Below are 22866 nucleotides of genomic sequence, written 5' to 3' on the forward strand. Positions count from 1 at the left end.
CTGTAAAAGAGCCCCGTGCCACTATTGGAGAGGATGCTTCCAAGAAATACAACCACAGAAAAACCTACTGAATGAAACAGTGAAGGAGCTGAAGGCGTTTAGCAGAACAGGCATAGCAGCATCTCATAATGCCCAGAAAACCAGAGAACACTTCAGAGGGGGGTCTGTCCCCGGCTCTGCCAGGGCCAGCGTTTGAGCTGGGCCAGTTACCTTGCCTATAAAGATTTTTCTGCCTCAAAATCTAAAACTAGATATGACGACTCAAACTGCCTTTGTAAAGCACCCTGAGGTCTATGAAGATCTAATTATTTAAGTCTGTGAACCACAAAGCACTTGCATCTGGAAAGCACAATATGTGAGCAAATCAGTATCTGTGTTTTCTTGCAAAGAAGGGTAAAAAAGGAAAAAGAAAAATGCTAAACAAGCTGAGGAAATAATTGCCTTAGTACCACAAATTTCCCACAGCACTGGAGGATGCCGGTCCCACTCAAGTGATGTATATTAGTCACGATCAGCACACATAAAATCACCCTGAAGATACTAACTACTAACAACTGTTACAAGATTTTACAAGAGTGTGTTTCTTGTACCAGTGTCTAGAAACATCACATTAAAAACAAACAAACAAGATCAGATAATTGCTTTGAGTATGGTTTTTGTTAGTTCGGGGTCCTAGATTGTTTTGCACGTGTGCCTGGAAAGCTGAGCACAGCCTTGTGCTTGTCGTCCTGCTCATCTCCCCCGGGAGGAACGGGACATGTCGGTGTAATTACACCACTGGAAATCTGGCCGCAAACTGGAGTCCCTTAAGACCCTCAAACAGTCACTGAAACCCACACAGATTCCTTTGGAGGGCTGATGCTTTAATATTCCTCCGGCTCTGCGGTGTCACTTCAAGCTTTAGAGCACACAAGCAGTTATAAAGGGCCAAGCCCGGTCCCACAGTCACCAGTGTTACGTTCCTCCTAAACCGTATCCTTTAAGGGAACAGAGACTTGGCTGCTGGTGTCACTCCTAGCAGCTGTTTCCATAACATCAGGCAAGCGTGGGACATGTGGACAAATAGAAAACTGTCCTGAATGGACACCAACCTTATCTTATTCTATTTTTCTTAAAGAAATTCTGTCTCAGAGGGGCCTGCTACCAGGCCCCCCACAGGACTGACAATGTAAGGAATCTTTTCAGCTGGTTTAACCTAAGATTTGGGTTGCAAGTGATGCTCATTTGGCAGGGACATGGTAAATCAGATAAGGGCTCCAAGAGGACGCTCCCATGAAGTCCCACCACACTCAGATAAGCACCCATAGCACGTGCTGCACCACATACACCACTTCTAGTTCCACCAGCTCAAGTGGTGGGACCTGGCAGTAAGTTCTGCTTCTACTTTAAGGAACAGATAAAGATTCCAGTTAAAATGAGATAAATGCTTTATGCCTTCTCCAAGAACTGCAGAGTCAACAGAAATACCAAGGGCCAAATCCAGAGGAATCCTGTTACTAACTCAAGATCCATCTAGAGTTACACAGCGCCCACAGCACCACAGAGGAAGCTTCTCCCTTTGCACAACAGCGCCAGGTTGAGATCAACGACATAGGAAAAAAAATGTTTACAAGGTCTTTTCTGTAATTGCAACAAGAAAGAGAAAACCAAATCACAAGAATTACAAAAGACCAATCAAAGGTAGAAATGCATTCCCCAGCCCTGCGCGGGGAATCCATTTCTGGACAGCTGCCTAAAACTCGGCATCCGCCTCGCGCTGGCTCGACCCCCATCGCTCTTGGCAGGTGAGACAGAAACTCGGTTATAAAATGAGCCCTATATTTTACAAGTTTCATAAACATTTAAAAAAAAAAACTATAATATGAGGTATTCTCAGAGATCCTGTGCCAGAGAGTAATATGGTCTAACTTGGAAACAGAGTTACCACCTGTTCATGGCAACCACTCTTTTAATCTTCATTTCTGTTTTATGAGCTGACCAACACTATTTTATTAGCTGACAATTAGTTTAGGTTGATTTAATTAAACAAAATTGATTATACTCCCTCTTCCTTCAAGGGCAAACTTTCTGCGGGACTAGGGCTTTGAACAACTTGGACCCTGTATCAATACAACTATATTCCTGATCTTTTTGTTAAAAACAGTCAAACGACGATTCAGGTAAATACATGTCAGTGCACACAGGTATGTGTTAAAAAGGCAGGTTCTGGGATCCTGGTTACAAACAGAGGTGACAGCTTGACACCAGGTAGCACCACTACTTAACTGGTTTAACGAGTTGCCACCTCTGCTTTAAGAACGAGTGTGTCTGCACCTCACAGATGGACAATATATCAGATAGGAGAGAGATAGCTGAAAAATCACCCGATGTGGAAAAAAACCCTCTCATTTATTATTTTTCAAGGAGATTGATTCCCTAAACCACATGGCTGCAGAGGTGCTGGAGTCAGTGGAACAGAAGGGGCAGCGCAGGGTGGAACAGCAGGCACAGCCAAGGGGGCAATTTTAACTGGCACCGGGAAGGGGTTCGTTTAAGTAAATCAAAGATGGACACACGGCCGCTGTCTGCTGGTGTCAAGACAGAACTGTGACACCTGGTGCTCGAAGTTGATGACAAAAATCTGTCGACATCAACAAGCCAACTGCATCTTGAACAGATTCCTGTACAATAGATGTTGCACGCTAGGCAAGGGAAGGTTTTCTGTGCACACAGACACTCCTCAATCAGCACTGGGGATAAAGTACCATGTGTCTGAAAAACACTGGTCTACCATGGAAGAGATGGCATGGGCTAGATACCTCAGCTTTAATATGTCTTTGGATTTCTTTTCATGCATTATTGTAGCTGTTTTCTTCTCTTTTTTCTCCCCTTAATCTTTTTAACATTCTCAGAGCTAAACCGAGAAGAAAGTCCTGACTGCGCAAATGTCTCAAGTTCAGCACATACTCCACATTACACACACAGGCAGGTGCTTAAACTGTCAGGTATCAGTCAGACTGAGGCACATTCATCCAGATAGGTCCCACAGATATTTATGTTCGGCTCATTTTAAAGATTCAAAGCAATAACTGGCCAAGATCAGCAGCACTAAGAGCCTTTCAAGCGCCGGCCCTTCCCGAGCTGAGCTTGAGCGGAGCATTCGAGGATGAACTTTCTCATGTCACAATTTCCTAAGTCCCGATTTGCAACAAGGCAGAAGTCAGCAGTTAATTCTGTCTGCAGAGCTTGCAGCAGAGGCTGTGGCAACCGCTCAGCCATGGAGGATGGATAGAAACGACTGTAACAGTAGTAGACATTTGGGTGCAGTTAAGTATAGACAATGCTGTAGTCAAATGGCTGTTCTTCAAGATATATGTTGCCTTTGACACTGACAGAGCCTTGAAAAGCAAACCACCACCATTAGTTATAACTCTCTGGCAAGAAAAGCTCTAATAATTTTGACTAATTGTCATGGAAAGTTACTCTGATTGCAAATCTGACAGTTATAAAAATCCAATTTTGGAATTCCAAACAGGCCAGAAACATAATTAAGCTCTACATTTTAACACTCTCTTGATCAATGGTGGGGTAAAGGAGACCCTTCCAAGAGCTTTGTTTTGAAATGAATGGCGCCATATTGATGAAACAACTTGGACACAAACCAGAAATTAAATTGAAAGTTTAAACAATGCAGCTGTATTTTATCATCCTGTATTGTCAAGATTTAACGAAAATAGCTCCTAAACAGAGCCACATGTTTTGCCTGTTGCCCAAAAACTGAAGGTGAATTTTAAACCCCTTTCCTAAACTGCAGGATGCCAAGATTTTTCAGCTAGAAGTTATTATTAGGACACAACAGTATTTCATATAAGTCTTGACAATGGTTTTGTATGGTTTCTGTAAAAGCAACTTCATTTTTTAAATCAGAGATGGCTTCGATGAGTGATGCTTCAAAAAAAATGGAATCTCTGTTGTGTATTTCTTCTGGTTCCATATACACATGGTACCAGCAAAAATAAAATCTCATTATAATCAGAGGAATAATCAATACAGGGATTATAAAAAGGATTCCCCCCCTCATCCTACATGTCATTAATGAACATTGTCAGCTGCCTTCTAATCTCAGGACTTAAAGACAGATCTAACGAGGGTATATCATGTGTTTCAGTGTCACTGAGAAAACCATAGTCAACCCTTACTTTGAGAGTTCTCTCTTGCCTTTGAGAATTAAGATATGATGAAAAAAACACTTGTTAGTTACAACACTCTGAGAACCAGATCTTTGATAATTCTTGCAAATTGGTCAAGATACAGGAGACAGAAAATGTATAAGAAGACTTAGTCTTTTTAATATCCAAGGCTGGATTTGCACAGCTGGAAAATTAAGAAAAATGCTCTGGTTTTTGGCTTGTCATCTGTCCAAATAGCCTAGAGGATTTTAGGAGGTGCAACTCATACAAATTAAATGGGATTCTATCACAGTTATTTACTGGAGTCTAGTATTTAAGATCGCAAGATTCAATTCCACGCTGAGTAAAAATTTGCTGAAAACTGAACAGCATGTTAATAACAGCCTTTCCCATAAAAGTCTAAGTGTTCAATCTCAGTTTTGAATCCCCGTAATCCCAGAACCAGGACAGAAAAAGCGCTCCAGGACTGTAACCCTCCAGCTGAACAGGTCCAACGGCTCAACCCTCACATATGCTACAAGAATTAGGTATTTTAATTGGATCTATCAGGAAGCTTGCAGAGGGGTGCATGCAACTTTCATCCCAGTCCACTGGATGAAGGAAGGGAGATGAGCCATAAAGAGATAAAAAAGCTGGGAACAAAGAGATCCGCATGGTTCCCCCCAGCCGCTCTCATGCTGGATAAAGACGTCTGTGAGATCCTGAGGTCAGGCGGAAACCTCTGACAATGACTGTCTGTAAGTCTGAGTATCTTTTACCTTCCTGTGCGACACGGACTTTCCAATAGCACAAGAAACGACTTCATTGGAAAGCTTCTGTGGAGCTTCACCCATCATCCGTTCCACTCACGTGCTCCCATGTACAAACCACTCCTGCTAGAAGAGCGCTGAGTTGGACACCATATGTACTGAGAATGCAGCATGACAGGCGGGCTACGAGCAGGCTGTTACCCTGAGATAACAAGCAGTAAGCCCGACAGCAGTTATTCTGAGATAACAAGCAGGTAGGCCCACCAGCAGCTCGTTGTGCCCACCTCGGTGGACTCAGCCCCATGCCGTGCTGTGCTGGCAGGCAGAACTACACTGGTACCCGGATTTAAGGCAATTTCTTTGTGTGGGATGGTGCTGACACAGCCATAGCAGCCATGCCAACCTCGCTCAGCATCACTAACACTGTGCTGCATCACATGGTGACAGTGGAAGTCCTGCAGACCAAGCCAGGCACACAGGGATGCTCAGCCCTCTGGGGATATCCCTGTTTCTCCCTCTTCCTCCTCCACACCCCGCTGCGAGAGGGAGCCGAGATGACTGGTGTAAATGAGCGCTAGATACACAGGTAGACAGGCAGACAATGAACTTCAATGAGATGAACACTTTTCTTCATGTTTTAGGTCACTGTCTACTACACATGGATATGGTACATCCTGCCCTTGCATATATTAGAGCTATTAAGTGTATTACAGAGGCTGACAGACTCACTATAGTAATAGAGGTCATATATGCTCTTTGGGCAGACCATGAGAAATGCTATTTTTCCTCAGCTTTTCACCCAATATATTACTGCATTGCAAATTCTCATGGTCATTAAATGCTACCTAAACGTAAGGATGAGATGGTTCATAATGAGGTTGCTACTCCCATCCATCTGCCACTGTTCAATATCTCATGAGCATTTTATCTCTCTTATCAGACTAACAAGACTGTAAAAGAAGTAAGATAAACACCAGTCAGATAACTTGGATGTTATAGCCTCAGATGCGGATATTGACTTCAAAAGGGCACCATACTTTACAGCCAAGGGCTTTGCTGACGTGGCTAAGGGCTCAGAGGGGGAAGCACCTACCTGTACTGCTCTGTGCTGTGGCAAGTTTTCTCTACACTCCTTTCATGGCTGATGAACATGCAACAATGCTTGATAAAAACAGTGTCTGCTACTGATCAAGTGCTCATTGCTTTGTATCACACTTGAATCTAACAGGAAGAAATGTCCAAGAAGATGTATTGTCTAAGTTCAATGTTTTATCAAAACCAGATGAGCACACATAGCCCAAGGTCCTGGTCAAAAGCCAAAACATACAAGCAGGAAACTGCAAGCGGGTAAAATGTGACACTTGAATAAAAAAAAGGGGTCGTTACCTTTGTGCCAAAAACAAAGGCACTTACCATGATGGTACAGTATATCTGGAACACCTCTGCCTCCTGAAACAGAACACTGGGATTGCTACAAAGCCTCTTCATGTCAGGGTCTGCTAAATGGCAATCCTAGCTCAGACCACCGCTGGGTGATGCCCTCCAGTGCCTTCTCTTTTACACATTCATTTGCACAGATGCATACACATATGCACGTATCCTTGTGTCTGTGCCGAGAGGAAAACCGCTTCCATCACAGCTATTTTTACTCTTTTCAGACTATTACTGAGAAGCTTTCTGAACAATTTCCTTCCTGCTATGGCCTTGGGCTTCAGTGAAGAACCTTGTCCAGCATTCTTCTCAAAGACAGGCCCTTATGGTGGAGAATAAGCAATACAGAACTACCAGTGGTTTAGCCCCAACGTTCTGATGACCACCCACACCCCTTCACCTGTCCCTTGCTCCACTCTCTCAGCTGCACGTTTTCAGTCTAAGTCTCTTTGGTTTTCACTGAAACCAAATTCAGAGTCATCAAGACTTGGAGAGATGGGGCTGTGTTTAAGCTGGAATAGACATGGCTTTTCTAATGCAAAGCCCAAGCTTCCTCTACAGTTTCATCAGCTCTCAGCTGCTAAGGAAACAAGAGTTCAGTGGTGCTTACTGAACCCACGTTTAACTCCCAGGACGGCCAGCTCAAAGTACCAGTTGGCTTGTGGACTTCAGATACCTGCCATGGGCACTTAAGCAAAGAGAGTCTAAAGCATCTGTGACAAGAACAAGAGGGGAATATAAGGCATTGAACCATCATCCAGCTACCCTAGCACATTTTTTATGTGCTAAATCATTTTTTTCAATTAAATTCTAGCAAGAAAACATATACAGAGTGAGTTTGTCACATTCCTGGTAAGGAACAACCCACCACTGCCTATTGAAAAAAAGCTGCAGGGTAAGAGGAAAGGTCTCCAAATGCCCACAAATTCCTCACTCCTCAACCCCAACACACACTGCACCATCCCAGCCGCATCTCTGCAGCCCCACAAAACCTACCTTCATTCTGCACCAGGAATTAATTAAAAGCAGAAGAGGCATGCTAGCCCCTGGTCATTTTAAGTTGTCTGTCCAGTCAAGGTGAAAGAGTTTCATGGAAAAGGCACTGCCCCATCCACTGCCACATACACACCAGCCACAGGTCCCTCGGTAACATGTCCCACCCCCCCACCATTGCTGAAAAGTAACATAGCTGTTGGAAAGAACTGGAAAATAGTTTTTAAGCTTCATTAAAATATTTCAAAAAGTCACTTTGATTTAAAACCCACCTTAATAAAGCCATATTTATAGTTTCTTTCCACAGTCTTCATCCATTTATACAGCTGCAGTTCCTCTAAAAGACAGTTCAAAGAAATGCAGCTCCAGGCACCCAGTCAGAGTCTAAAAATCCACTGTTGAGTTGCCCAAGGTTTTACTAATAAAATTTGTCTTCAGCGATATAAATTGAAAAATCAAACCAGAAACCTGCTCACAATCTCCTGCAGTGGGTTTTTCAATCTGCGGCTCTACTCCATGAAAAAAGGTGTTCCACATGACCTCCGATTGCTGGAGGGAGATAAGGAAAGAAACATGGTAAGTAGGTGTTGAAACTTCTTAGAAATCTGACTGTACCCTGGGGCATTTTCATCTGCTCAAAGGCACTCCACTTCTGGTTCGGAGATCAGAGCAGCCACTTGATGACTTCTAAGAGAACAGGTCAACTTGCAGCGGTCTCCTTCCATGGCCTCTGACAAAAGGTCGTTCCCTAGTTCAGGCTCTCACACAAACCCTCTTTTTCCAATGGAAGGGGATTTCTCTTCCCCCTCACTGAAGTACAAGATGCCCCAAGGAGCAGCAGCCAACTGCAAGGGCACAAGACACCCCGAGCAGCTCTCACGATGCTGCTCCCTTGAGTGTCAGTGAGATTCCAGATTGCTGCAGATACTAATGGAAGAGTACAACTAAATTGCCTACCAGTGCTTGGGTTACAGCCTTGCAGCTCACCCAGTAAGTTACAGGTCAGAATTCAAGACTAGAAAGAGTGGATAAAGCTGGAATTGCTGAACTCATCCAATAACCAAAAGCATTTTATGTTCTGCAACTATATTACGCAACATTAAAATTAGTATCAATACTAACTGATAGTATCAAAAGGTGCACAGAGAACTTAAATGAAGATACTTGTTTTCCTAGATTGCTACCCTTGAACTATAGCAGACTCGAAGGTTTTACAATCTGGTTTCAGTATGAAAAAGAAATCCATAGCACAGAACCTGGGGAAGCAATCAGGGATCACACAACCTCCTGTTGAGAAAGCTCTCCAAGCCCCAGCACAGTGTTCACAAGAGCAAGTCCTCTCCAGTCCCAACCAAAGCAGGACAACCAAAGTCTGGAACAGCAACACCAGCTCTGATCCCATCACAAGTCCCTTGTTACACATCACAGCCCACCCTGCCAGTCTGTGGGGACAGTGGCTCCCGTGGTGTCAGCGAGGGTGGCACCTGGTGCCAAGGACACGCAAGTTTGGCAGGAGGATTCCCACGTCAAAAACAAGCAGAGCTCAAGGCAGGTACTCAGCTGGACTCAGAAAAAAAACAGCTGGGAGCCCTGCTATAGAGAGAAGGAATAAGGCTGGGAGAGGAAAGTTTTCAGCTGTTAGCAACTGTTCCTTGCATAAGAGTATTTTGCCAAATCTATCAGTGCAGCACTTCTTCAAGGTCTCCATTATTCCCATGCAAAAAAGAGAATGTTCAGGGCTGCGGGAGCTGCCATCTGGCAGGTCCTGCTGTATCTGCAAGCTTTCTCAATGCTTATACATGGCCCTGGTCTGAGTGGTCTCTCGGTGCTACTGAAGCTTCGCTGTTAAATACCAGAGCGCTAGTGAACTTGCAAAGTCCATCAGTACACAAGCAAAGTTGGGGTTATGTTTTATTTTGGGCTTTTTTTTTTTTAATTTAAAACCACAAAAGCCCTTATTGAAGGGCCAACAGATGACAAATAGGACAAGAGTCAAGTGTGTTATCAGTAAATGGGGACAACCAAATTTTGAGCTTGCAATGTAACGTGTTGACTGAGAAATGCAGGAACTGGCCTGATTAGGAAATGCCCGTAAGAGCAGCCCATCTAATGAGAACTGCAAGACAGGGGATATCTTTACCGGCCAGGCTCTACATCCCAAAATTCTTTAATTTCAGCTCCTATGAAATTCCAGTGCTTCTCAGATAACATCTAGAAGGCAAACGTTACCACAGCACAATCTCCAAGGAAGCAAATTTCAAAATTGAAATGACCTTTGAAATATTTGCCTACATCACTTTTGCCAAGAAACTTGGGGCAGTTTCATCTTTCATTATTGTTGACTCTCAACTTTTGGCAAATAGCGCATTAGGTTATTATTAGTAGCAGCATTTTAAATTAGTGCCTGAGAATCCATTTGTCCTTTGGTACTGAAGGAATTTGAAAGGGGAAAAAAATTAATAATAATAATAATAAAAAATACCCCCCAACTCAGAAATTAAGACTCAGCTAGCTAGAATGCCTGGATTCAATCTATGGCTCCTCAGAAATCACAAGCCAGTGGAAGATTAACTCAAAATCATGGGATGGGAACGCATATGGAATTTTCATTCTGCTTACAGGAGGGTAAATTACATTTTTTTAATCTCTGAAGCTCAGCTGATGTTTCAGTTAGTCCATGGTTGACAGATATCTGCCCAGCTGCCTCCTGTTTATATCTGCATGGGACGGATTTCTCCATACACATTAGATTTTGCTTAAGACAACGTGTCGACTCTCGCTCACTCACAGCACAGGTAGGAGAATCCTCTGCCTGTCCACACTTCCCAAAAGTGAGGGCACCCTTCCCTGCCACGTTCCATGAACAAAAAAATACTACTGAGAATGTTACAGTCCCCTGGGGACACAGACAACTGCTTTCTTATTTCACGCCGCTTGGATACAAGCACCTAACATCAGATGTCCATGGAATATTTCATTCACAGAACCACAAAACAGTTTGGGTTGGAAGGGATCTTCAAAGGCCATCTAGTACCACCCCCCTGCAACGAGCAGGGACATCATTCTATAGGGAGTTACTGACTTCCCTCATAATTTTTCAATTAACAAGCAATTACGTTTAGCATTGGCCAGGACATGGGGTCTTCTTTCAGAAGGCAAGTTGTACCACAAAGTCACGTGTCATACAAGAACATTGACAGAAACTTAAAAAACTAATATATCCTGAACATTTTTTGTGACAACCTCCCCCCATGTAAACCAAGACCTCCAATTCGGACAAACCACAAAACGCTGCCCAAGCCATGACCACTTTGGTAGCAAAATATAACATACCCCTCCCCCAGATACCTTGGCCTTGCCTATGCTAGTCCAGCTGTTTTATTTTGTGAACTGGAATCTAAATGCACAGGCAAAAGAACCACGTGGTTTCAGACTCACCGATGCACAAGGGGATTTTCTCTAATAATCCCATTCATCATTACAGAAGCTCAATGTGTGAACGATGATCCCTAATATCCTCTGGGGAGAGCTAAGAGTCTCAAATTCAACAGGCCATTCAGGGGGTTGCATCTGTGGATCTTAGAAATATGATTAAGTGCCTTAAGCAGAGGAAACTGGTTTTTCTTTCCTTCCTTTTAATGAACAGCTCAGAGTGTAGAATATAGGAAAGAGACAAAGTGCCTGAAAATAGTCAACAGTGCATCAGAAGAATCTGGAAACTTCATCTCTTGAGTTTCTTAGAGATAATCGCTACATATCGGGCTAGCAACAAATTTTACATCTTCTCTCTTGTATATTAACATGAAAGGCTAGGAGGAAAATGTCACGCTTACCTGGCAGAACCAAGGCTCTCCCAACCTGGACAAAACCACACAAAAGGCCACACATCCAAGGTGGAACCATGCCAACCTATGGCAAGGCAAGATCCACCCCCTTGTACCATCAACTCAACAGACAAGACTCCCATTGTGAGTGTATAAACAAAGTTTTGTGTTAACTGCGTTAATGATGTCATGGCTAGTAACTCTTCCCCCTGACTTTCAGTTATTTCCCCATGTTTTTCACAGGTCATAAATTGCAAGTTCTGCTAACCAGCAGTGGTAACAGTATGCGGTTTTCCCTTTTCTTTCCTCTTCTCACTTTATTCTCTTCCCATAACAAGCTCTAGTTATTTGAAAAAAATAGACTGATTGTGACTATATGCAAAATGTCCATCAATAAAATCTCTGCACAGTTTAAAAACTGTAAGCTGACAGTGGCCTCCAGCACCGTCCTCCTGGGGACACTCCAGCATTTTCCAGTTTCTGTGTCACAGCTTTGCCCACAGTCTTCTGAGACATTCAAGACTGACAAATTACGGTGCAAAGTTCATAGCAAGAAGCACTCTGATGAGGGCTCTGATAAAAAGATCAAGCAGAAAACCTGCTTTCAGTTGTTTTTAGCTAGTGTTGAAGGACAAATCTTGGTAAGCACCATCAAGAATACAGGAGCAGCAACCAATAGCTCAACTGCTGCAATAAAGTCACCAGTGATGCCACTCTGACCTGGTTCTCAGTCAAACATCCAGATCAAAGGAGCAAGTTGCTTCAATTTCTCTCTCTCATGGCTTACGTTAATTAAGTACTACTTAATGCAATATGATGTTTCGCCATTGTATTCTAAAGACAGTCAGGCAACACTGAAATACTGTTCTCATGGAACAATTACTTGGTTATGTTACATATTGTACATATGTGATCATACAGATTTAACATACGGGCCATTCTAACTGTGTAAATTGGGACCAACTTCATCAAAGCCAACAGAACGATGCTGCCACATGGCCAGTGTGAGATGAGAAATGGGGCTGTTGCCTTCAACCCTCAGTTGACGGAACACTGGACTACATAATGGAGGAAGCTCTTTTTAAGAGGGGAAGACACAAAAAGGAAAAGCAAGGTCATACCATGCAGAAAAAAATTGATATTTCTTGACTTTTAACTCATTGCCTACTTGCCTGAGCCACAGAAGTTGCTTCAGAAGCATTGTGACACGCTGGAGTTGGAGAGTGGTGACAAGGAGCCAGAGCAATGGTGTGGCCTCTGCCAGCCCCACCACAAACTGCTAGTGATGCCATATTCCTCTTCTGTACTTTACTCCTTTTGCTTGCTAAAGAGTCTACAGTATGTAACATAATTCCTGTTACAGGAAGGAGAATTTAATGCTGAATCTGGGAAAGCCAGGGAATTATCAATTTCCAACAGCTGATGGCTGCTCTGCAGGAAAATCCAGCTGCTCCTTTCCATGGGGTGACCTGTGAAAGTTGGAACAGCAAATTTCCAAACCAGTCTCTAGCCACGCCTGGAACAACGAAGCATAAATAAATTAAATTCTTATCTCAGAAAAAGCTTATGAGTGTCTCAGTCTGTATGCAAGCTTTTCAGGAAATAGGGAAGGGGGAGAAAACCTTCCAAAAATTCTGTGCTAAAATCATTTATACTTTTTGCAGTCAGAGAAAGGGAAAAAATGAATAAGAAAAGAGCAACCTTTTGTCAGACAGAACAAGCAATACTGTCTGTAGGTGAGCAGGAAAAGTCTTTTAGATTCTGGCACTCACCCCTCATTAATGCTAGCAGGAATTCAGCTGCATCCGCACACCGCTATGGCTGGCACAGGCTTTCTGCTTGAGCACAACCTGCGATTCCCCTCATAAAAATCCACTGAAGAGTAACTAGTCCTGCATTAGCCATGCACAGCCTGCATACATGGTCTCAAAACACCCACCAAGTAATGCCAGTTCCAACCCAAAAACCTGTGTTCCTACCAGCCAAGAGCATAGGCTGGCAGGACAGGGAGGTGACCTCAGCCACATCCTTGCTCTGTAGTAGAGCTGGATTTCCTCAAAGCGCAGCATTTAGCCCTGTCCTTCCAAAGGATGCAACACTCAGAAGATCTTTCAAAAGCTTTTGCATCTTATGTGGACACCGTGGGGTCGCAGAAGCTCCAGTGCTCGCTGCAAGGGTTATGGAGAGGGAACATTAAAGGCTCGCAGTGACATTTGCAGCTACACTCATTAGCAAAGGTCTCAAAGCAACAAACACCTGAACAAAAACTGTAAGGGCTACTGAAAATTCCTTATAATGCGACTATTGGAAAGCTGTCTTCTTGCATGCCAGAGCAAACCCGAAGTTAAGGCTGTTGCTTTTACCTGGTGATAAACTATTCCACATGAAAACGGAGTGCAGGATGTAAAAACAAAGAGCAGTTACGACATGAAACAAATGTCTCCTGAATTCAGTCATTTCCCACAGGGAGTAAAAGTTAATCACATAACCTAAAGACCAGGCAACTCTATTTAAAAGTAATGATGCAAACCATTCTTGAAAAATAAAAAGTAGATCTTTGCCTGTCCTTAGATTTTGCCATTAAGACCATTATTTCAGTTTGACCTCTATGTCACCTAAGATAGAAAAAAATATCCTCACTATCATAAAACAATACTGCTACAGACACTTGTGTTACATTTATCTTACAGTTTTGTGAAAATATTTCTCCCAAGTACTCTGTTAAATATCTAGTGCTTTGCTGAGAAACAGAGGTTCTCAGCAAAAAGAACAAAACTTGCAATCCAAAATTCCTAATTCTGGGCTACGTTTTCAGACAAAAACTATCAAGACTTTGGTCAAGGGGGGGTGGGAACGAAACAGGCAATTCAGTAACTTTTAAATTTAGACTAAATGTCAGCTCTCTCCCTTAAAAATGTCAAAGGCAAACGTTCAAACATCCTCCCTAGCACTAATTTTATTAATACTGTCAGCAATTCTCAGTATCTCAATCTAAGACAGTGAGTCAGGCAGCAAATCAATCCAATTGCCAAATCTCCAGAGGGAAAGAAACAACAGGGGAAGGAGGCCAAAGAGATTGCTGATAATGGATATTTAGTCTTTGTGTGGGACAAATACTTTGCTACTTCCTCACACTCCTTCTGCTCTGTTACACTGGGGGCACTCAGTTAGCTGTGGTTTAAATGCCTAAATTTAGCCACTTAGATTACACTGCCTAGAATTTTCATATGGGAAGAATTCCTGCTTTCCGCTCCCCGAGCAGATTGGCAGCTGACTCACGGGACATCTCACCAAGTTTGGGGTCTGTGACTTTCCTGTGTGGATCGTGTGATCCCAGTGAATAACCCTGAGCGCTCAGTCAGGTACTGCTGTGCTTCTTGAGCTTTATTTCCCCTGCAGCCCATTCAACAGCAGCACACCTCCATGACCACACCTGCACATCCCCATTAGAGTGAAGACCCATTCCACCCACATCAAGTTTCTTGATAGAAGGACGCTGAGGAAAATGACAGCCGAGACCACGGGAGTCACTTGTTGAACCAGCTACTGAAGCAATTTGGCCATGAAAACTGGGTTTACTCCTTTGCACCTGTTGGTGGAGAAGAAACCAGACAATGGGGTTTATGCCCTGGACAAAGAGAACATGCCCAGCACCCCAGGGCCTTTAGAGTCATTCTGTTGGTTTTGATTTTACCAGCTTGGCAGGACACAATGGCATGTCCGACATCCTATTCCCCCAGACAGACACGTTTCCTCTGAAGCACTGCTACCTGCAAGACTTTCCATCCCTGCCTACATTGCAAGTCTAGGATTCACCTGCCCTACTTTAGGCACCTGAAAGTTAGAGATTTAAGTCCAAGCTAGCAGCCTTAGCATCCCTTCACGCTGCAAGGCAAAGAGCAGGTGACACACGTCACTGTGACAAACCTCCAAGCCAGGTCAGACAGTCTGGAGCAACCTATTTTTCTGCATTGACTGTGTGGGGACTGTAGCTCACATTTTCACCCAAGGAGCTCACAGCCATACATGATATATACGTTAACCTTTGCTTTTTATGTTCTTTGCTACCAACTTCTTATTCATGCCTTCATAAAAGATTTTCAGCTCTTAAAACGACCAGGCAGCTTGGGTTTCCAATACAGCGTTAATGAAAAATGCAATGTGAAGGGTTTGAGACCTGCTGGGCACCAAATGGCTAATAACCATAGCTGCATTTTCTTGCCAGCGTTATTTTTCCTCCTTGGTTATGTGTGGTTAAGGGACTAACGAGAAGCTTCTCCACATGCCTGCACGTGGAGGTTTTATTTCCTTTTCATGTGGGAATTGGGCTCGTGTTTGATTTGCGCTGACCCTTCTTCCCACACAATGCCAGATCTCTATCGCCTTGGCCGCGGGCCACACGTTGCGGTTTGAAACACGGTCCCTCAGGTAATTATCTGAGGAAAATTTACATGGAAATCGATGGTACAAACTCACAGCTGTCAGCCTGGGCTCCGACTTTGGCTGAGCCAGAAAGGGATTCAAAGAGGAAAGTCAGCTTCTAAATATAAATTAAGGGTTGGGTTTTTTTTTCTTCTTCCTTATGTATTTCTAAGAGGCAGAAGTGAGGGAAAGGTGAAAAGTGGTTCTTCTTGGGGGGACAAACCTTAGATCCCTCAAGATGCCTGAAAATTTTGATCAAACTACTTTGTGCCTTCAGCTGTTATCATGCAGGACTGGGCACCCTTTCAAAGGGAAATTGCACAGAGACTAAAGCATACGCTCATTGGCATGAAATATCAAGTCATCTGTTAAAAGTATTTGGACTTCTTTGAGAAAGTTAAAACATTTTACACCCGTGACTGTGTTAAAGCGCTACAGTAAAAAGAATCCAGTAAACCCAAAGTGCAAAATTAATAGGTAGGATATCCGCTGATTCACTACGTTATTTCTTAGCTGGGCCTCCAGTACATTTAACCCTGGGGCTTTCTCTTGCCATACTTGGGTTGACTTCAATCGGTGTCCTTAAGATCCTATTGTTCAGTTTCCCAGATTCTTTTATACTTTCTTCTGGGGGGAAAAATCCACATTGGTATAGACTGACCAAGCTGGGAGGCTGAGTTTCAAGGTAGTGCTATAAGTTAAAAAATGAAAAGGTTTCCCTACTTTCAGAGAGGTTTTAAGACACGTCACTCACAAACATACCATCCCAAAGACAAAATCCTGTTAAGTATTCACTTACAAAGGTGATTCCCTGGTTTCTCACCACAGTATCTCGAGAGCACTTAGAGATTCTTCTGGTGAGCCGGTGGTGAACGTGCTCAAGAATTTTTGGAGGACAATGTGAGACCAGGAGTCTGGGCAGAGGAGAAGTGTGATGCTTATCTTTAAACAGGGGAAATAGAAGCCAGGCTTCTATCAATACCCAGAAAAAAAAAGCAGCAGTAAATAACTAGACTATTTATAAGCACCTGGAAGATAACAATCAAATCACTTAACAGCCAACAAAGATCTGTCGAGAGCAAATCATGTCAAACTAATCTAATTTCCTCCTGTAATGAAATACCAGGCCCCTTGAGGACAGAGTCAAAATAGTAGTTTGCACATATCTTGATTCTGGTAAGGCTTCAGTCCTAGTTTTTTGTGACATTTTTGTAAGGCAGCTAAGGATGCAGAGCCTGCACTGGGGACATTGGCAAACTGCTGACAGAATCACACAGCAGTTATCAAAGTGTACCTGTCAAATGAAAGGATGCACCAAATAAGGCTCCACCTCAATTCAGGGTCTGCTCTGTGCTTTGGGAACGGTGAAAATATAGAACATACTCTAAAACAAATGGAAAACTTATACAAACTGAATAATTAATAACATGGTAATAAGCAAACATTAGTGTTTGTATTGAGCAAAACACGACAGCAAGAAAGAATCCATAGCATAATGTGAGGCAAAAACGCAGATTTTTAAATTGGCAAAGTTGCCTGAATAAAGATAATTACTTTCAAACAAGCGAGAATCACAAGTAAGGCCAATAGGATGAAGAATGCCTGGATAAGTGCTGGTTCTGAAGAAAAGGTCCTCACTTTTAGAGGGCAACAGGTTAAACTCTAGACGCTGATACCACACTGTTGTGACCAAGGTGAGCACCATGCGGGGCTGGACGATGGGCACACAGACAATAAGGGCTACGCTGGCCCTCAGCTAGACGCAGCTGCAGATAGTTCACTCCACGGAAAACTGATCCCCTTTAGTTTCGAGTGAACCGGAAAATCATTAAATGTAGCACCTGTTTAGAGAGATAGCGCTGCAGGAACAGCGAGCGGGACACAGGCAAGTTGTGCCATCACAGCCCAGGGACCTGGCAGTGCTGTGAAACTTACTCTGAAGCCCACGGACACATCTGTCCCTTATCTGCAGCAATCCTGTTCTTGGCTTTTGTCTGCATGGACTCTCGGGTACTTACTGCCTTTCTGCTAGTGAACCCAGAAAGCAGAAGTGGTTCTGGAGCAGAACGGCGAGTGGTAGATGCCCCAGGCTGATGTTTCCCCTTCCTCAGTGCTCGGGCTGGAGAAGCAGGGCAGGCGTCTCATCAGCCTGCACATCCCAAAGGAAGCCTCATCTACGCAGAGCTTCCTGACAGCTCCTGGCCTCTCTCTGGAATGTGTTTAATTTAAAAGAGAAAAAGAAGGGAAGAAGTGGGAGCAGGGGGAGAAGAAAGGAAGAGAGATTCCAGGCCCAAGATTTATGGAGAGCCAGGTCAGTGGGAAGAGGGAATTAATAACTAAGGCTTACAGGGTTTTGTGTGCAGATGATGATAACTGGAAATCACTTGGAAATTCACAAGATATAACTGGTAACGGGGCTGAACATGAAGCAACCAAACCCATCTGTGTGGCTGGATCCAAACCTGATGCTTGCTGGTTCACCAGTGCACACAGATTCCTTTTCCCTGTTCCTTTTTCCAGAAAGAGATGAGTTTGAAGTTGGTTGAGGGTGTAATTTGCTTCTTCCAATACTTTCCAATGGTAGACTTGGGAAGAAGCAGAGACTATCCCAAATTCTAAACGAATTGTTAGCTGTTCAAATGTTCAAAACTGAAGCAATAATAAGAGCTTCAAATAGCATAATTATATGCACTAATAGCAACAAAGACAAACAAACAATTAATATTGCCTTTATATCCACTCTCCCAAATCTTCATCTCAAACAGAAACAAGAATTGGGGTGTATCCTCCACCTCCTGTTATTGCAGTAGATTGGGCTAAATAAACACAGAGCTAAAATGAAACGTCACTGTCACTTGCAGACTGATGCCTCCCATCGCTGCAGCTCCCAGCCCTGACCAGAACTGGTCCATCACCTGCAGTACCAGAGCTCTCCAGCTCAGATTTCGGAGTCTGCAGGCTTTTAGAAAGCGCTTTCATCAGCCACCCATTGCCACTAAAGAGCTAACACCATCCTGCAGTCTGAAACATTAGAGGACAGCAAGTCCAGCGGTTTTAACTGGTTTTAATCCCATGTTGTGGCCACCGAGTCTGAGCCAGGCTTAAGCTTACACCGCAGCTCAGGGGTAAACTCTCAGACTCTATAAATTGCTCCCGAGGAATGCAAGCGATTTACGGTCACTGATTAACTATAAATCAATTAGATTATCTAATTTCTGCCACAAACACAGAGTGTGATAAAGTTACGATGAAAATGTGCAGGAATGCCTTCTCATTTTCAGAGAAAGCAGAAGGCACGGATAAAGCAACCCGCCTAGAGCTTCTGCTCTGCATGAACGGAGCAGACATGGCAACAGCTTCACATTTCATAGCATGAATACTTACAGCTTTTTAATACTCTGAACTAATCAAAAACCCACTGAAATACAGGAACGCAATGATTTTGAAGCCATTCCACCAATTGTTACCCACACTGCAGAATGTTCTATCAACCAGGCCAGACCCGACACCAACAAGGCATTTATTTCTCTCCTCCTGGAGATAAGCATTACAGCCTGAACTAGCCATGGGAAGGAGGAACATCCAGACTCTTTCATCAGTGAAATACCAGACTTTTTTTTAAACCCTGTTATGGAGAAATCTCATGTTTAAATGTGACAGGGTCTGTGGATTTGTGCTGAACTTGGGAACTCTCGGGTGGCCTGTGCCTTTTATTAAAGAATCTCAGCTCATTAACTCAGCGCTATAAGCTCATTCTTCTTGAAGATGACCTCAACTGAAGCCTGGCCTGCGGGGTTGGGTAGCAGCTGTCAGGCCCCCTGCTCACAGAGCTGACATCTACTATTCCACCTCTGTTTTTATTAATGATGTCCCGTGAAAAGTACAAAAGCATCCTGTATCCCAAACACTGGAAAACCCACATTAAGAGACACTCTAGCACAAACGTTAGGTATGATACAGACAACAGAGATCTGCCTATGCTTTTTTCTTTTCTTTATGATAAAGAGAAACTCGATTACAAAGAATTAAGAGAAAGGCAGAGTGATTTTACAGCTTGGTCTGTTGGAAGCCAGAAAGGAATCAGATTAAGAACAAATTGCTTAATTTATTATGTATGTTTCAATGAATCTCACAGCCCTAGTATCTGAACAACCTATAAATATTATCCTCCCAATTCCCTGTGAAACAGGAACATGTAATCCCCATTTTATGTACAAGGAAACAAAATGCTTTGACCAAGATTCAGAGAGTCTGTGGCAGAAAACCGCTCTTTCATATAGTGTGTAGTTAAGCCATGTAACAGCTTGGCACAGATGTTGCACTGTAACACCATGCCAAGGATGTGGCACTTGACCAAATTTTTCACAGATTCAAAAAGACTTGGACCAAGTCACAGAAAAATCCATTGAGGGCTACAAAATGGAAAGAAATTGGCTCACAACTAAGATCATGCTTGCTGGATACAGGCTGGCAGAGTAGTCAGAAGAATTACTACGCACTTTCCTTTTTACTCACACTTTTCCATAAGCATCAGCTCCCGGCCACTGTCAGAGACAAGAACCAGGACTAGACAGATACTTGTTCTAATCCAGTGTGATCAGTATCATACCTGTGTCTTCATTCTCCATCTGCTATCTTTAACTTCCAAGATAAGGATAACTGATAAGGAATTTCTGTTCTTTATCACAAACTTATGAAGAACAGAAATGTTTGATAAAGTTCTTGTTTAACTCACCTAGGTTTCTCAGATGGAAATCAGAGCATGGAAGTTGCCAGCATAACGAGAAAGGAGAGAGGGATGTGATGAGCCCTTATTTCATCAAAAAGCAACTGTCGCACCTTAGCACTGACCTCTTGGACCCTCATGCAGGGGTTGCTCAAACATGCAGCTTTTGAGGAGACAGCTGCTAAGGATTTTGCAGCAAGCAAATCCCATTTTAATTCTATCATGATTTTCCTGCTCTTTGGGATAAAGAAGACAGACAGAGGGATCAAGGATAGAGTACCTGGAAAGCGTCTGCTCTAGCAGGAATAAGCCTCTGCTGCTTTCTCTAGCCCATAATGCTGGGGGCTGAGTGCCAAGTGGCATCGTGTCAAACCCTCATTGTAGGCACCTGGTGGAAGCTCCACAAGCAGCTGCTCCAGGAGGATGGGCTTGAAGACCATAAGGGACTGGGACTGTGGCCAAGTCTTAACATCGCAATGCTTCCTTTGATCTGTTTAGACAGCACTTTTGAGACAGCAGACGATGCCTGGAACAGACCTCTCTTTGCCTATGTACACAGTGACCCAATCTCAAAATTTATACATACGTTCTGCAGCGATCCAGACTGAGGGGTAGACACCCAGGATTTAGCATCAAGTAAAAAAACTTGCTGTAAGGCTGAGGGATGAACCTGCTCAGGAAGGAAATCTGCAAACATCACAGGCAAGTTACTGGAGGAAGAACAGAGAGACAGAGGCTGCACTCAGTGGGTAAGAACAGGATCTCCTGAGCACAGGGACAGCAGCTGTGGGGAGAAGGGTCTGACCAACGCTGGTCTGACCAGCATAGGTGGGACACGGCTGGCTGAAATCTTTTACCTGCTGCAGAAAGTCAGTCTCAGGCACAGTAACGCTGAATAGTGCTGAGAGTCAAAAAACTGCAGTTCAGCTGAACAAAACAGAGTTTGCAAATAGCCAAAAGCACACACAGACACACTCGCCCTGCTGCACCTCCTAATGCACCAACGACACACCACCAACTGCAGAATCAGGATGGACAATCACATGTAGGCTCACCTAACAGAAAAATATGCTTCTTAACATGAGTTTGAACACACGCGGCGTTTAAACGAAGACATCACTAAGAAACCTCTGATTTCAGTTTCTGGGCTGCAACGCAGCATTATTGTGGAGCCTTGTGCTGCTGCTCAGGTTGTCTCAGAAAAAGAAACTGAGGAAGCAACAGGAGGATCGCAGCTGAAGTTGCAACCACAATTATTTTGTATACTGGTGGCACCCCCACCTAAAACATGCTGTGGTGGGAGGGGAGCAGAAGGACCCGAAGCAGGTTGCTCAGGGCTGCACAGGGTCAGAACACCCGGCGCTTCCACCTCTCACACCTGCTTTCCCTGCCAGATGCCCCATGTCTCGCCAGGCAGGAGCAGCATCCAGCTCAGCTCCGTTTCAGTCGCTAGCGACACGCTGATTTATGAGCATCACTGCACAGAACCTCAGGAGCCGCTGTAGAGCATGGTAGCGAATCCTCTGTACAAAGCCAATGCTGAAAATCAACTCTGAGCTCTCCTCACACTGTTAGTGCAACTACACACATGCCACAGCAGCAGCACTTCCCAACCCTGGTGCACAGAGGCTGGCAAACATCTCTATGTGAGCTGGTTTGAAAGAGTGTCTTTATTAACTCAAAAATTATCTGGGCAAGTGCAGATGAAGGCCGCTGCAGGAAGATTTCTTGTGCAATAATAAAAGTTACTGGTAGTAACAGCAGAGTCAACTACCAGCTGAGCCACACACAAACCGTGGCTGATTCAGACAACAAGGCTTCCAAAGACAGCAGTAGCTTTAACTTCTGGATGACCCCATGAGTTATTAGGTTAATCCATATCCTTTCCTAAACTAGTAAGAAAAAGAAATGCAGCCCAACAAGGAAGGCTTGAAAGTTTGTTCAAGGGGAAACACATTACAGTTTGCTGCAGGTAAGGGATTATCAGTCTTTCAGAGAGGCCTTGTGGGATTTCCACAAAATTTTACTGTAGCAGCAAGAAATGATCCAGTTTCAGTAGGAAAGGCTACAGGGGAAGAGGGAGATGGATCCTGCATGTGTTTAGTCTTCAAAGGTTCAGTAATTTCAGCCACTTGGCTGGGCTTTCCTGCTCATGTTGTTTATCTTAAATGATTGTTTGGAGATGCATCCAAAACAAAAAAAATCAGAAAGAGAGCGAGCGCAGGTCCAGCACAGAAAAGCTTCTTGTTCTCCCTGAGCAAGCTGTAAATTTACTCATTCTTAAGCATTTCATTAGGAAAGAACTCATTTTTGATAGGACTCTGGGTTAGGGGTTGGTTTCTGAGGACCCAAGGACTCATCAAATTAGCCAGGGACTCCTCACCTCCATGAAGAAATGCTGATTATTATTATTTTTTAATGCTCTCTCACCCTTGGTTCGTGGTTTCCAGAGAAGCAGCAATCAAAACGAGGACAGCATGTAGCGCCCTTGATAAATGACCGTGCTGGCGAGCAGCTTCAACAGACAGGGCTTGAAGATGAAATTTAATCCA

The 22866-nt window shown here is 43.6% G+C and overlaps 1 protein-coding gene across 27 annotated transcripts in view; it reads right to left on the reverse strand.

The window, feature by feature from the left end:
• The window catches only part of COL26A1 (collagen type XXVI alpha 1 chain), a 162966-nt gene that overhangs the window by 53452 nt on the left and 86648 nt on the right, over window positions 1-22866 (reverse strand). The gene's annotated exons all lie outside the window — the stretch shown is intronic.

This window comes from Columba livia, chromosome 20 (assembly GCF_036013475.1).
Source record: "Columba livia isolate bColLiv1 breed racing homer chromosome 20, bColLiv1.pat.W.v2, whole genome shotgun sequence".
NCBI classification, from domain to species: domain Eukaryota; kingdom Metazoa; phylum Chordata; class Aves; order Columbiformes; family Columbidae; genus Columba; species Columba livia.